The sequence below is a fragment of the Erythrolamprus reginae genome, chromosome 4, assembly GCF_031021105.1.
Source record: "Erythrolamprus reginae isolate rEryReg1 chromosome 4, rEryReg1.hap1, whole genome shotgun sequence".
Taxonomy (NCBI): domain Eukaryota; kingdom Metazoa; phylum Chordata; class Lepidosauria; order Squamata; family Dipsadidae; genus Erythrolamprus; species Erythrolamprus reginae.
Window position 1 is genome coordinate 13,693,690 of NC_091953.1, and position 15,028 is coordinate 13,708,717.

General features: G+C 40.7%; 1 protein-coding gene across 8 annotated transcripts in view; it reads left to right on the plus strand.

Moving 5' to 3' along the window:
- The window catches only part of LOC139167218 (bromodomain-containing protein 2-like), a 113,592-nt gene that overhangs the window by 66,800 nt on the left and 31,764 nt on the right, over positions 1 to 15,028 (plus strand). For 5 of the 8 annotated variants that reach the window (XR_011559088.1, XR_011559089.1, XR_011559090.1 and 2 more), the window contains exons 2-4: positions 3,679 to 3,917; positions 5,323 to 5,454; positions 8,833 to 8,897. The gene's annotated coding sequence lies outside the window, so the exon portion shown is untranslated. Of the gene's footprint in view, positions 1 to 3,595; positions 3,918 to 5,322; positions 5,455 to 8,832; positions 8,898 to 15,028 lie in introns of those variants that run through there. The other 3 variants (XM_070751655.1, XM_070751653.1, XM_070751657.1) reach the window with 3 other exon arrangements.

Sequence of the window (15,028 nt, forward strand, 5' to 3'; positions counted from 1 at the left end):
GGGCTCAGTAGAGCTGCCAACAGTGTCGCCCGGCGCTGGGGGCAATTTCGGCCGGCGGTTTAAGCTGCCGACCGTGCATTTGTAGTCTTCAACTACCAGAATCCCGTGGCTGGCTGAGGAATTCTGGGAATTGACGTTCACACATGTTAAACTTGTTAAGACTGTAAAACACTGAGTTAAAGCTGTGTAGGATAAAGACGCAGGTTTGCAGAGCCTGTATCCAAATGTTGACAGCAATCCTAGAAATCGAGAGTTTGAAAAGTAATTCCAATATTTTCTTGCCGCTGTATTTGTATGCCACAAACTCAAAATCTCTTGAAGATAAGTAATCATCACGGCACCTCCTCTTTGTAATATTATCCCATAAAGATTCCATAGAAGTTTAATACTTCCCTCATCCACCATCAAATTCCGATTTCCAATTTTTGATACAATTAAGGAACACGGTAAAATACACTCATGATCTTTTCGCTCTGTCTGAAAACAAAACAATTATGGCCCGGTTTGTATATACAGCCACACTTAGCTATTTTTTTGTTGTTATTAAATTTGGGGTGGAATAGGGCTTCGGTGAGTTACAACCTCCTCTCCGTGAGGCAGAATTTTAGCTCTGTCTGCTAAGGGAGAAGAAAGTCTGTAATATACGATGTGCATTAAAAAAAGTTCTTAGTATCTTTCCCTAGTGTCCCTATTTGATGCTAGTGACCACTACCAACAAAGATGGAGAAATACCTTGTAGTCTAATTACCAAACAAGGTCTCAGCCTGTCTAAGTCGGATGTAGCAGGGACAAACTGAGCCAAGACACAACTGTGGCAAAAACTCAAGTTTGTTTGTTTGTTTATTATTTTGACCTGTTGTGGAGTCTGGGCGATGAACAGCAGGATAAAAACACAATATAAAAAACCATTCATTCATTCATCAGGGAGAAGATAGAACTTTTGACTGGCTTCAGGCCTGCCAGAAAAGCCATGTTTTTACCACCTCACAAAAGACCAGGAAGGTGGGGATCGTGAGGATCTTAGGAGGAAGTTGATTCCATAGAGCCGGAGCCGCCACAGAGAAGGCCCTTCCATGTGGTCCCACCAGTCGACATTGTTTGGCTGAGGGAACTGTTTTACTTCCCATAAAGAGGCCGAAGGCTCAGAATGTGGTGAGATAGCTTAATCAAAGTCGGTGTAAAGTCAGCATTGGGAACACTATTTAATTCTATGTATATATGGCATATGTGTACATACATATTACACATAGGCACACAAAAATATACAGCATCTACTATATAAACTATATGTGTATGTACACACACACACACACACACACACACACACATGTGCGCACAGCTCTTCTAAAATTATACACATTCAACCTCATTTACTGCAATAGGAAGAACATACCCAGAGTAAAGTGACCAGATTTTAATATTGGTAAAGAGGGACATCATTGAGCGGGGTGGGGGTGGGGGTGGGGGGTGTTAGCAAAAAAAATTGCAAGAAATTTTTTCTCTTTTCTCTCTCTCTCTTCCTCCTTGCCTTTCTCTCTTTTTCTCTCCCCTCCTTTCTCTCTTCCTTCCTTCCTCTTTCTTTCTCTCTTCCTTTCTCTCTTCCTTTCTCTCTTTTTTGCTCATTTTCTCTCTCTTCCTCCCTCCCTCTCTCTTTCTTTCTCACTACCTCCTTCCCTGCCCCCCCTCTCTTTCTGTCTTCCTCCCTCCCTTTCTATTTATCTTTCTCTCTCTCTCTCTCCCTTTCTTTCTTTCTCTCTTTCTCTCTTCCTTCCTCTTTTCTCTATCTCTCTCTCTTTCTCTCTCTTCCTCCCTCCCTCCCTTTCTCTCTACAGTATTTCTCTCTTTCTCTCCCTCTCTCCCTCCCTCTCCCTCTCTCTCCCTTTCTCCATTTCTAATTCTCTCTCTCTCTCTCTCCCTCCTTCCCTTCCTCTCGCTCTTTCTTCCTCACCCTTCCTTCCTCTTCTCCCCTCTCTCCTCTTCCTCCCTAAAGACCTCCTCCTACAATTTCCCTTAAGCAGTCATTAAGTACTTAGCTAGCAGCTGTGAAGAAACTTCACACCCCTTCTTCTTCCAACAAAGTGAGACACACGCACGCACACACGTTGCTCTGCTTTGGTTTCAAAGGCATGAAAAATCAACATATTAAGTCCAGAAAACATCAACACACGATTCCTGAAGAACTGCGATCAGATACTCTTTCACAACGGCCAAACCCATATGCTGCTATTTATAGCAGCAGCCCTAATTACTGGAGCCCCACCCAACCACAGGTGGCCTCATTTTCTCTTGTAATAATCCTTTAGTTGTTGTCTCCTATGCATCACTCTACGCATGCATGGATGTGTCATTAATTCTTGTTCAGAATCCAAGGATGATACAGATGATTGATCTCCTCCTGGGCTGTCTGTCAAACTCCCCTCTTCTCTGTCACTCACGCTTCCTTGGTCAGAGGAGGCTTCATCGGCAGATTCCATTGGGAGCAAAACAGGCCTGCAGCATGTGGATGTCTCCCCCACATCCACCTGCACATTCCTTGGGGCAGCAGCTGGGCCAGAGCTAACCACAACAGAAATCTATGGAGATTCCAGGCAGACAAGTTGGATTCGAGAATTGGTCTAGTGTAGGTTTTGTATGCTTGAAAACATTGTGTGTACTCCCTGTCAGCCTTTGCAATGCTCAGATTCAGAGGGAGAGGATGAATTGGAACCTGTCAATTTACTTGATTTAGAAGCAGAAGAGAATTTTAGTGAGGAAGAACTTGAAATAGGGGAACATGATTCGTGTGAAAGTATGCAGACAGATGGTCCTTCCGATAGCAGTTGTCAGGACTCGAGATGGATCGATCCAAAGTTCAGAAGGCAGCAAAAAAGATCAAAAGAGATGAGTGGGAGGAGGTTTTGAGATGCATTTTAGAGCCTGAGTAATTAATTAATTAATTACCTCACATCCGGGATTGGACGGAAGCAGTTTCTGCTTGCGTCAGTTCTGACACCGGCCAACATAGATGCTTTCACTTAAGCTACGACAGGTAAGCTATTATCGTGTGATTTATGACCTGTTTTATTACTTGTTTACCCAGCACAGACTAGCCTATTAATTACAGAATGACTCCTAGAAGCCAATGAAGCAATTATTTAGATAAATTGCCTAACTTATCAGGGGGTGGGTGGGAAACGAAAGTAATTTCTGCTGCTTCACAGAAGCTGATTGCACTAAGAAACAGCAGAAATAAATAAATAAATAAATAAATAGAAGTGTTACTGCTTGAAATCAAGCATCTGAGAAGCAATTTGTTTCAATTATTATCTGTCTAGCCTGAATCAGAACAGAAAGTATGTGGAGATCCTTAAGTCATCCAGGTCATGGTTTGTTTGTTTGTTTGTTTGTTTGTTTATTTATGTATGTATGTATGTATGTATGTATGTATGTATGTATGTATGTATATATTTATTTATGTATTTATGTGTTTGTTTGTTTATTTGTTTATTTATTTATTTATTTATTTATTCATTCATTCATTCATTCATTCATTCATTCATTTATTTATTTATTGGATTTGTTTGCCGCCCCTCTCCGTAGACTTGGGGCGGCTAACAACAACAATAAAAAACAGCATGTAAATCCAATACTAAAACAACTAAAAAAAACTTATTGTAAAACTGTTGTGATTCCTTCCAGTCCCCTCAGGGAACGGCTGATCTTCTGTCGGTTTCCTGCTCAGAGGGGGAGGATGAGGAACAGGAGGTGCAGGCAGACGAGGAGGAGGAATCCCAGGCTGAGGAAGAGGGGGAACAGCCAGAGGCCCCCGAGAGGGAGCTCTCCCCAGCAAGCAGCCTGGATTCCTTAGAGGAAAATGCACAAGCAATAATCGATCTGCGACAGAGAAGAGCAACACAAAGAAGGGACCAATTGGCTAGGTACTTTCAGCACTAAAGAGGCAACAGCTGGGTTTGGGTGTGGTGCTCTCTGGAAAGGCTAAAAGGCAGACTCACCCTTCCTGGCTTGTGGAGTATTATCTTTGGGAGTCCTGGGACCTGGCTGTGATCTTTGGCGTCTTGGAATTCTGGTTTGTGACTTTGACTATTGAAACCTTGGGGGAAAAAGGTGGGGGTCTTATGCTCTACAGTGGTGGGTGTGCCAGCAAGAAGTTTGCTGTATTGTCTGGACATCAGGACTCTGCTGTAAAGTCTCCTAGCCTGCCTGTTGGGAAGAACAGGTTTTTCTCTGTGTTTATTTTTCAAGCTATAAAGTACTTTTGCTTTTACCAGCGTGTCTGGCTGTTTTTTCCAGTTGGTTTTGAGGTCTGGGGGAACCCAGACAGAACAAAAACTAATCATACATACAAGCAAACATACCATGCATAAATTGTAAAGGCCTAGGGGGAAAGAATATCTCAGTTCCCCCATGCCTGATGGCAGAGGTGGGTTTTAAGGAGCTTACAAAAAGCGAGAAGGGTGGGGGCAATTCTAATCTCTGGGGGGAGTTGGTTCCAGAGGGCCGGGGCTGCCACAGAGAAGGCTCTTCCCCTGGGCCCCGCCAAATGACATTGTTTAGTTGTCGGGACCCAGAGAAGGCCCACTCTGTGGGACCTAACTGATCGCTGGGATTCGTGCAGTAGAAGGTGGTCCCTGAGATAATCTGGTCTGGTGCCATGAAGGGCTTTATAGGTCATATCCAACACTTTGAATTGTGACCGGAAACTGATCGGCAACCAATGCAGACTGCGGAGTGTTGGTGTTACCTGGGCATTTTTGGGAAAGTCCATGATTGCTCTCGCAGCTGCACTCTGCACGATCTGAAGTTTCCGAACACTTTTCAAAGGTAGCTCCATGTAGAGAGCGTTACAGTAGTCGAGCCTCGAGGTGATGAGGGCATGAGTGACTGTGAGCAGTGATTCCTGGTCGTCCAAATAGGGCCACAACTGGTGCACCAGGCGAACCTGGGCAAACATCCCCCTCGCCACTGCTGAAAGATGTTTCTCTAATGTGAGCTGTTATCCCACAAGTGCTTTTTCAAAAGGCAACTGAGCCTTTGAGTCAGAACTGAAGAAACCTCTTCGATGTGAAGCGAAATGTCTTCAAATTAAAACAAAGTCCAGTTGCCTTTTGAAAAAAATCCCCTTGCTTGAAATCGTAATTCACATCAAAACAAAGCAAGGTAGTGCAGGCATCATTATGTGAGAGCTGTGGCCTCATTTCCTCAGCTGCTAAGGAAGCATTGCTAACATTTTAGCTCCGTCAGAATATGTGCAAAAAGTTGATTGAAAGAGATATGTGCAACCTCCTCTAAGCCTCACATTTCTTTTCTATTAATTTCCCCCAGGACTGCCTCAATTTTCCTCCACCTTCTGAAAAGCTTTCTTCCCGCTGGAGATCTCACTGAAACCTTTAGAGTTCTTTCTAAGGGTGCAGCCTGTACATTTCAAGCCAATCTCGATAAGCGGATGGGTGGCATGTAAGTTTAATAAATTTAAATAAAGAAATAGAGTTGTCCATAGAACAGGGTAGGATAACCTAGAACCCAGAGGCTAGAGAGCCCTGGGTTCTAGGTTCCAGCCTAGAATGAGGATGGGGTTTCAGGTACAAATGGCTCCAGTCATAAAGAGGTATGGATTAATCAAGTATAGAATAGCAAAATAATACCATTAGAAGGGAATTTGGAGGTCTTCTACGCCAACCCCTTACTCGACAATAGACCCTATACCACCCTTTAACATCAAGAGAATAAATTTTGCTTTCTATTTTTTTTTTTAAAAAAGTATATGGCTCTTACCACTAAAATGGCATGTCATGATTTCAGAATAAATGATATCCAGAGGTAATATTTTCCCTCAAATAGCTAATATAACAAGGTGAAATTGGTCATTATGGGCAGCAATTCAACAATGTGTTTATAAACTATAAGTTTCATTCTTTTGGGGAAGACTTTAAAATGGATTCAGTTTTATCAATGAAAGAATATTGCATTTTAATTGTGACATCATACTGCGGGACAAGCAATGTGACATCCACGGGCTAATGGGCCAAACAATGAATAATAATAATAATAATAATAATAATAATAATAATAATAATAATAATTTATTAGATTTGTATGCCGTCCCTCTCTGAAGACTTGGGGCGGCTCACAACACAATACATAATGTACAAATCCAGATTTACTATAATGCTAAATAATAGAAGATTTTTATTTCTCTTCTACCTTTTTTCTTTTTCTTTTGCACTGTAGCTTTCTCTTTTATCTCTTTCTTTTTCTTTCATGCTCTATTTTATTTTTTTAAAAAATATTTTTATTGTTTTATATCATACATTTCTTTTATATCTTGAGGAGTGTGCTTTCTAAGTATCCAAGGTTTTAACATACGAACCAACATCATCATAGTCTTTATAATCATATGTACATAAACAAATATGCAGTAACATATAAACGATAACATACGATAATTATAATGTATAATTATAATTATATATAAATATATAATTATAATATAATTATAATTATATATAAATATATAATTATAATATAATTATAATTATATATAAATATATAATTATAATATAATTATAATTATATATAAATATATAATTATAATATAATTATAATTATATATAAATATATATTTATAATATAATTATAATTATATAAATATAATTAAATATAAATTAAATTATATTAAATTATAATTAAATTAAATATAATTAAATATAATGTAATTATAATGTTATACGATAACGTCCGTTATATTATATACGATAGCATATACGATAACACTCATTATATTATAATGTATATTATTTTCCATTGTAATGTCAATTATTTAACTATCAAATAAGAAACAGAAAGAACATTACCCATCTCTTTTCCTTTCTCATATACATCATATTCCACCCAATTTTACCACGATGGTCCATCTCTTTCCGTCTCTTCCCTCCTCCTTTCCACTCTTCCCTTCTCCCTTTCACTTTTCTCTCTTTCCTTTTTTCCTTTTCCTCTCCTCCCCTCCACTTTCCTCTCCTTCCCTCTCTCCCCTCTCTACTTCCCCTCTCTCTTCTGATTTTTTCTCTCCCCCTCTCCTTTCTCCTCTCTCTCCTTCTCTCCTTCTCTTTCTCCCACTCCTCTCCTCCCATCCACTTACCTCTCTTCTTTCTCTTCTCTAGTTCTTTTTTCTTCTGTCTCCTTCCTTCTTCTCTTCCTCCAACCATTCTCCCCTCCTCTCGTTTCTTCCACCCCACTCCACTCTACTTTCCTCTCTCTCTTCTTCTGTCCACCTCTCTTTCCTTCCATCATTTTCTTTTCATTGTTATGAATATATTTCCAATTCCTTACAGAATACAGTGTATTTTCCAAATATTCTCTATTTCAGATATAACCATACATTTTTTTGAAATTACATTAGAAGAAAACAAACTTAATATCTACATAATAATAATCATAGTAACATAAGGATAATAATTATTCTTCAGCTTAATAATTTTTCATTATTTGATTAATAACTTTTTAATTTCTATCTTTTGCTTCTATTATCTAATTATTGATAGACCTACAGTCCTCTTTTAATTTCTAATCTATTTAAAGTTTGAATGATGTAACAAATCTATTATTAATAATGTAACAATAACAGTAACAGTAACAACAACAACAACAACAATAATAATTTTTTATTATTAAACTAATTATTCTCTTAATTTTTTACATGTTTATCTTTTGATTCTGTTGCCTGACTGTTTTTAAATACATACAATCATCTTTCATTTTTTAATTCTTTATTCTATAAAAAAAATAAATTTCCCCAATTTAAATTATTTCTACTTATCCAACTTACACACACGCTGCCTTAATATTTATAAAGCAACCCTTTTTAACCATCGTCTCTTGCCCTCATTAATGCTTTAATTCTTATCCATTTTTATCTATCTATCTATCTATCTATCTATCTATCTATCTATCTATCTATCTATCTATCTATCTAACTTTTTAATTTCTATCTTTTGCTTCTATTATCTAATTATTGATAGACCTACAGTCCTACAGATAGATAGATATATCTATCTATCTATCTATCTATCATCTGTTGTGATTCCATCTGAGGCCCCTCAGGGAACGGCTGACCCTCTGCCGGCTCTCTGCTCAGGGGGGGAGGATGAGGAACAGGAGGGAGACGAGGAGGAGGAATCTCAGCCCGAGGGGGAGCTCTCCCCAGCAAGCAGCCTGGATTCTTTAGATGACCAGGCACAAGGAATAATAGATTTCCGGCAGAGAAGGGCAACCCAACGAAGGGGACAATTAGCCAGGTACTTCAAGCACTGAATGGGCAACAGCTGGGTTTGGGTGTGGTGCTCTCCGGAAAGGCTAAAAAGGCAGACCCACCCTTCCTGGTTTGTGGAGAATTATCTTTGGGAGTCGTGAGACCTGGCTGTGATCTTTGGCGTCTTGGAATTCTGGCTTGTGACTTTGAATACTGAAACCTTGAGGGGAAAAGGTGGGCGTGCCAGCAAGAGGTCTGCTGTGAAGGCTCATAGCCTGCCTGTGGGGAAGAACAGGTTTTCCTCTGTGTTTATTTTCAAATTATAAAGTGCTTTTGTTTCTACCAGCGTGTCTGGCTGTTTTTTCCAGTTGGTGCTGAAGTCTGGGGGCACCCAGACAGAACACTATCTATCTATCTATCTATCTATCTATCTATCTATCTATCTATCTATCTATCTATCTATCTATCTATCTATCTATCTATCTATCTATCTATCTATCTATCATCTATCTATCATCATAGCTTTCAGCACAAACTGGTTTAATATGTATTTTGGTCCTACTTTTGCTATGTTTTGTATTTTCTAGGAAGCTGTTTCTTACTCAAGGAGCTGGTTTGCGGATTCCTGGAGAAAGCTCGGATCATGAAGAAGGTACGGTAGTTACCTCATTTTGTTGTTGTTGTTGTCTGAATCTGATTGATCTAAGTTGTTGCAGTGGAACCCACACCTCATTTCGGACATAAATACATTAGAAAGCATCCAGAGATACTTTACAAGAAGAATCTTCCACTCCTCTACTCGCTTGGAGCTTCGTCGCCTTAAACATGACCTTAGCATAGCCCATAAAATCATCTGCTACAATGGCTTTCCCTGTTAATGAATACTTCAGCTTCAACCAAAACAATACACGAGCACATAACAGATACAAACTCCCACCCACCTCTTCTTTTTCTCTATTTTCACCTCTATCTTTTCTTATTTAATCCACACACTCCTCCTCCCAATGCTTTTTTTATATTGTCACTTCCCCCACATATCTGCCCATACTCCAATCTCCTCATCAACAATATCTTCCTGTCTGTTCATTTGCTGGTTTAATCTGTCTTATTTTCTTCAATCTTTCTTTTTTTAATCAGCTGATTTGTCAGTCTTATTTTTTTTGCTCCAGTCCTTGATTTATTTGTTGATTTGGCCAATTTCTCTGTTTTTTAAAAATTCCTTTTGCTTGCCATTTGTCTGGTCTTCTTCATCAAGCATTTCCTTCATTTGCTCCATTTTTTTCTGATCTATATTTGTTCCTTGTTCATATTCAATTTTCTGACCCCCCCCCCCCCCCCCAAATCTTGTCTTTCAATTGCTTCCACCATTTCAAGGGCGGTTTGATCTTTATTTATAGTTCTTTGTAAAATATTTTTCATTTTCTCATCTACACCATCCATCAGAATCTGAATGCTTTGAAACATCAAGGTCACCTCATGAAAAACCCCACTCATTTCCACAGCTGTTTCTCCAACTCCAATCATAATGCTAAATATTCTGCAATGAAAAGTCTTATTCTAAATAAGTCCAGTTTATAGGAAGTGTGATTTATCTTAAGTGTGATTTATCGAATTGTCAACAGATGGCGCTTTCCTCTCAGATTTCAATGCTGTCTCCCCCCCACACACACCTCACAGGTATTAATTAATCTGTTTATTTCAAAACAAAGTCAATTATTTCAATAAGCCAAGTCCATCATTTAGGTTAATCAATAACCAGTTCCCCAGCATTTCACATGCCTTTTCAAAATAACACCAATCCAATCCAAAATCCAAATCTATTGTCTGTCTGTCTGTCTGTCTGTCTATCTGTCTATCCTTCTATTTCTATGTCTGTCTGTCTGTCTGTCTGTCTGTCTGTCAATCATCTATCTATCTATCATCTATCTATCTATCTATCTATCTATCTATCTATCTATCTATCTATCTATCTATCTATCTATCTATCTATCTATCTATCTCTACCTATCATCTATGTCTGTCTATAATCTGTCCATCCATCCATCCATCCATCCATCCATCCATCCATCCATCCATATGTATGTAGATTGTTCTGAGTTCGGGTTTTGCCCCGTGTAATATTTTGCATGTCTATGCGACGTTTCGGTGAAATCACATTCACCATCATCAGGCTGAAGTTGTAAGCTTCGTGCTGCTGTAGATATAGTTTGTTTGCAACTGCCATTTGTTTCTTATATATAGTGGTGGGGGTGGAGATTTGGTTTGAATGTAGCAAGTAGATTGGGTGGCTATGTTTTAATGATTTGATTGGTTGGTGGAATCACATTTAGTTGAAGGATTGCCATGGTGATGATTATGATATGTTTTTTTGTTTAAGGCTGGTTTATAGACTTTGAAAAAACTAAATTACTTTCCAAAACAGAACACGTATATAAAAGAATAATCATGGAAGCGATAGAGATAGAAAACCCCCCCCTCCGCATGAATAAATGTGATGACATGTCCCGCCTACCAGAAATTTGGAAACCAGCCTTAAACAAAAAAAACATATCATAATCATCACCATGTCAATCCGTCCATCCATCCATCCATAATCTCTCTCTCTCTCTCTATCATCTATGTCTGTCTATAATCTGTCTGACTATCCATCCATCCATCCATCCATCCATCCATCCATCCATCCATCCATCCATCCATTCGTAATCTCTCTCTCTCTCTCTAACTATCCATCTATCTACCTACAATTTCTTTCTTTCTTTCTTTCTTTCTTTCATCATCTAATCATCTATCATCTTCTATCATTTATATTTCGCTTGGCTTATTAGGCCCTTCCTGTTTTACTTTTTTGTAAAGTTGTTTTTAAATAACAATTCAAAAAGAAACCTTTTGAAAGAGCATCAACGTGGGCTTTTCATTAAAAAAAACAAGGACATATGGAACCATCGCTTTCTGTTAAGTAATAGGATTCTAGTTACCTTTGTAAAGTAAAGTACGTACACAGGTTTGTGTCTCCCTTCCCCTGCCAAACTCGCTACAGCTTCCAAATTATATTGATCCACACGTCTTTAATTTATTACGGTGGGAGCTCAATTCCTTTCAAACGAACCCCTGCTGAGCCTGATCTGCTCACTGACAGGAAATCATTCAGCCGAAAAAGAGTGTGTTTAATATCGCCTCGGGGAAAGTTTGGCTGGGGTGCTTGCTTTAATACATGGTTTTAACACGGGAAGGGACCGAGAAAGGGGTTAGGAAGCACAATTAAGCTACCGTGAATCAGAGCTCGACGTGGAGGAAAGCAAGACCCGAGGCAAGGCCTTTTTGTTAGGTTTCTCACCTGACGTTCTTCCGCTGTCTAGGCCTGAGAGCGTAATTTTCTCTCCAACCTGAATCTTATTTAAAAAAAAAAAATCTTCTTCTTTCTCATTCTCTTGTCCTTATTCAGAGACCCAGAGGAGTTCTGTGCGATCTGAAATGCCAATGAAACGTAGTCCATAACTTTTTAGAGTGTGGTCAAACTTTCTTGGAAAAGAACAGCTCTTCATTAGATTTATAGATTAGATTTATTGGATTTATATGCCGTCCCTCTCCGCAAACTCGGGGCGGCTCACAACAAGGTAAAAACAATACATAATAACAAATCCAATACCCACCAATCCAATTACAATGTTAAGCTAAAAAATTCATAAAAAACAACCCCAGAATATTAAAAAACAAACACACAATCAATCTAACACCAGAACAACATGGGCAAGGGGGATATGTTTCAGTTCCCCCATGCCTGACGGCAGAGGTGGGTTTTAAGGAGTTTGCGAAAGGCAAGGAGGGTGGGGGCAGTTCTTACCTCTGGGGGGGAGCTGGTTCCAGAGGGTTGGGGCCGCCACAGAGAAGGCTCTTCCCCTGGGTCCCAGAACAATCTAGAACTGAACACACTCAAAACCATAGAAATGGTGGTAGACTTTAGGAGAAACCCTTCCACCTCTCACAATACTAGAAAACACAGTATCAACAGTAGAGACCTTCAAATTTCTAGGTTCTATCATATCTCAAGACCTAAAATGGTCACCTAATCAAAAAAGCACAACAAAGAATGTTCCTTCTGCGCCAGCTCAGGAAGCTCAATGTGCCCAAGGAGCTGCTGATATACCGTATTTTTCGCTCCATAAGACGCAGTTTTTTTCCTCCCAAAGTAGGATGAAAAATCAGCCCCGTCTTATGGAGCGAAGATGCAGGCAGGGAGGGGGGGAGGCGCTGGAGCAGAGGGGGGGTATCCTGGCACTTGGTGAGCGGAAAGGCGGTCGCCTCCCCTGCCGCCCCACTTTGGGGGTCCTTGGCTTCTGCTGGGGGGATCCGAACACTGTCAGGGGGACTGTCGCCGGCAAAGGCTAGCAGGGAGATAGGGAGCGCGCGCAACCGCCCGTGCGCCCCCGACATTTCCAGCATCCCCCCGAACCCCCAACCCGGGTTCAGGGGGGTGCTGGGAAGCCCCCCAGGCCAGCTGCGATCTTTTAAAACAGCCGCACCACTTTTAAAACAGCCGCGCTGCTTTCCAGCTGACTCCTGAAGCCAAAAGCCAAAGGCGAACTTCCGCACTTCAGGAGTCAGCTGGGAAGCGGCGCGGCTGTTTTAAAAGATCGCAGCCAGCCTGGGGGCCTTTCCAGCACCCCCCTGAAGCCCCAACTTGGAATCGCATTCAGACGATTTCCCCCCGCTGTCCCCGTCCCCGCACCTACCGCGCACCGCTCGCCTTCCCGGGCAGCCCGACTCAGCTGCCGGCTGGTTGGGTTGGAGGACTGTGGGACGTTTGTTCTTCTTTCCATATATAAGTGATAGAGCTCAGCACAACAAGAGTACTAGACACGAGAACAGTTTTTCTGCACCCCAACACCATCACACGCCGGATCGCTCGCTCCCTCGCGCGTCCCGCCCGCCGCCAAGCCCCGCCAATATTTTTTTTCTATTTTCCTCCTCTAAAATCTAGGTGCGTCTTATCAGCAGGTGCGTCTTATAGAGCGAAAAATACGGTAGTTCTACAGAGGAACCATTGAGTCTGTCATCTGCACCTCTATAACTGTCTGGTTTGGTGCTGCAACCCAACAAGACCGACACAGACTTCAGAGGATAATCAGAACTGTAGAAAAAATAATTGCTGCCAACCTGCCTTCCATTGAGGACCTGTATACTGCATGAAAATATTTACTGACCCCTCGCATCCTGGGCACAAACTGTTTGACGCTACAGACAATTAGACACAAGAATAGTTTTTTTCGCGAATGCCATCACTATGCTAAACAAATAATTCCCTTAACACTGTCAAACTATTTACTAAGTCTGCACTACTAGTTTTTTTCCTCATCATTCCTATCAGCCATCTCCTCCTATTTATGACTGTAACTTGTGGCTTGTATCCTTAAGATTTTTATTAATATTGATTGTTTCCTGATTGCTTATTTGACCCCTATGACAATCATTAAGTGCTGTACCTCATGATTCTTGACAAATATATATTTTCTTTTATGTACACTGAGAGCATCTGCACCAAAGACAAATTTCTTGTGTGTCCAATCACATTTGGCCAATAAAGAAACCTATGCTATTCTGTTCTCATTGTGGAGATATTCCAAATAATTTTCCATATGGATGCTGGGGCAGGAGTGGGTTCTTCCCAGTTTTGACCAGATCGCTCAAATTGGTAGCGAGTTCCTGGTGAAGTCACGGAACTGAATTGGCTGGTGTTGGTCTGTGGGTGCCACCCTCTTTTTTGGGGGATTTTTAAAGTGAATTTTTGTACTGTTTTGAAGGTTTTTCCCGTTGTGCTGCTTTTAAAAGGTCCCTTCCGCCCACCCCTGTGTTTAAACTGACCTTTATTCCTTCGCCCGAACCACAGCTGATCAGCTCCTCAGCTGTGTTTTGGTCTGATTCCAGCTACTGAGCATGCGCAGAAGTTAAATTGCATGAGGGAACACATACATGTGAATGGGGCGAGTGCTCACTCGCAAAATATCATAATGCAAACCGTTGGTGAAGGTAAGTGGAACCTATCCCTGTGCTGGAGGAATAATCTGTTGTGTCTTGACGACTCGATGAAAACAGTCTGGGATGCACCTGATTGGTCAGCTGCTGGAGTCCTTGGACCGCTATTGGCTGTCATGTCTGACAGCCGCATATAAATGAGCTATCAGATCGCGGCTGAGGGAACCTTTTGCCTGCCATCTGTTCTGGTTTCTGGTAGAAGTTTAGTAATTACAAATAACTCTCATTAAATGCATCATTTCATGAATAAAGCAATTCCGTTTATTTCTCTGCTGTCTTGTACTTTAACACATTCCAGACATCAATCGGTCCATTATCTCTCTTCTAGCCGCATTTCTCACATTCCTTTTCCTGCTTAACTTAGACAAGATTTATATCCTAACTACATAGCTATAAAAAAACAGCAGTCTGACTAAATACAATACAAAATACTTTGGCTTACTTTAGCGTGGCGAAAACCCCCTCCATATTTCTTTTCAGCAACGTTGAAACTCCACCCTTCTTCTCCACTAGCCCCCTGATGTGCCAAATACCTCACTACAATATTTAACCCATTCCTCTCCTTAATATCTTCTTCCAGACCTTTGCTCTCTACATTTCTGAATCCTTCTGAATTTAGGATTAACCCAGCGTGCATCTGATTCTCCCTCGCTAGATCCTGAATTCATAGCCACATCCTGTGGCTTGCCTCCCACCTGTTCTACTACCTGTAACCCCGCCCCCCCCACTACTTCATAAACACTATCTGAATCT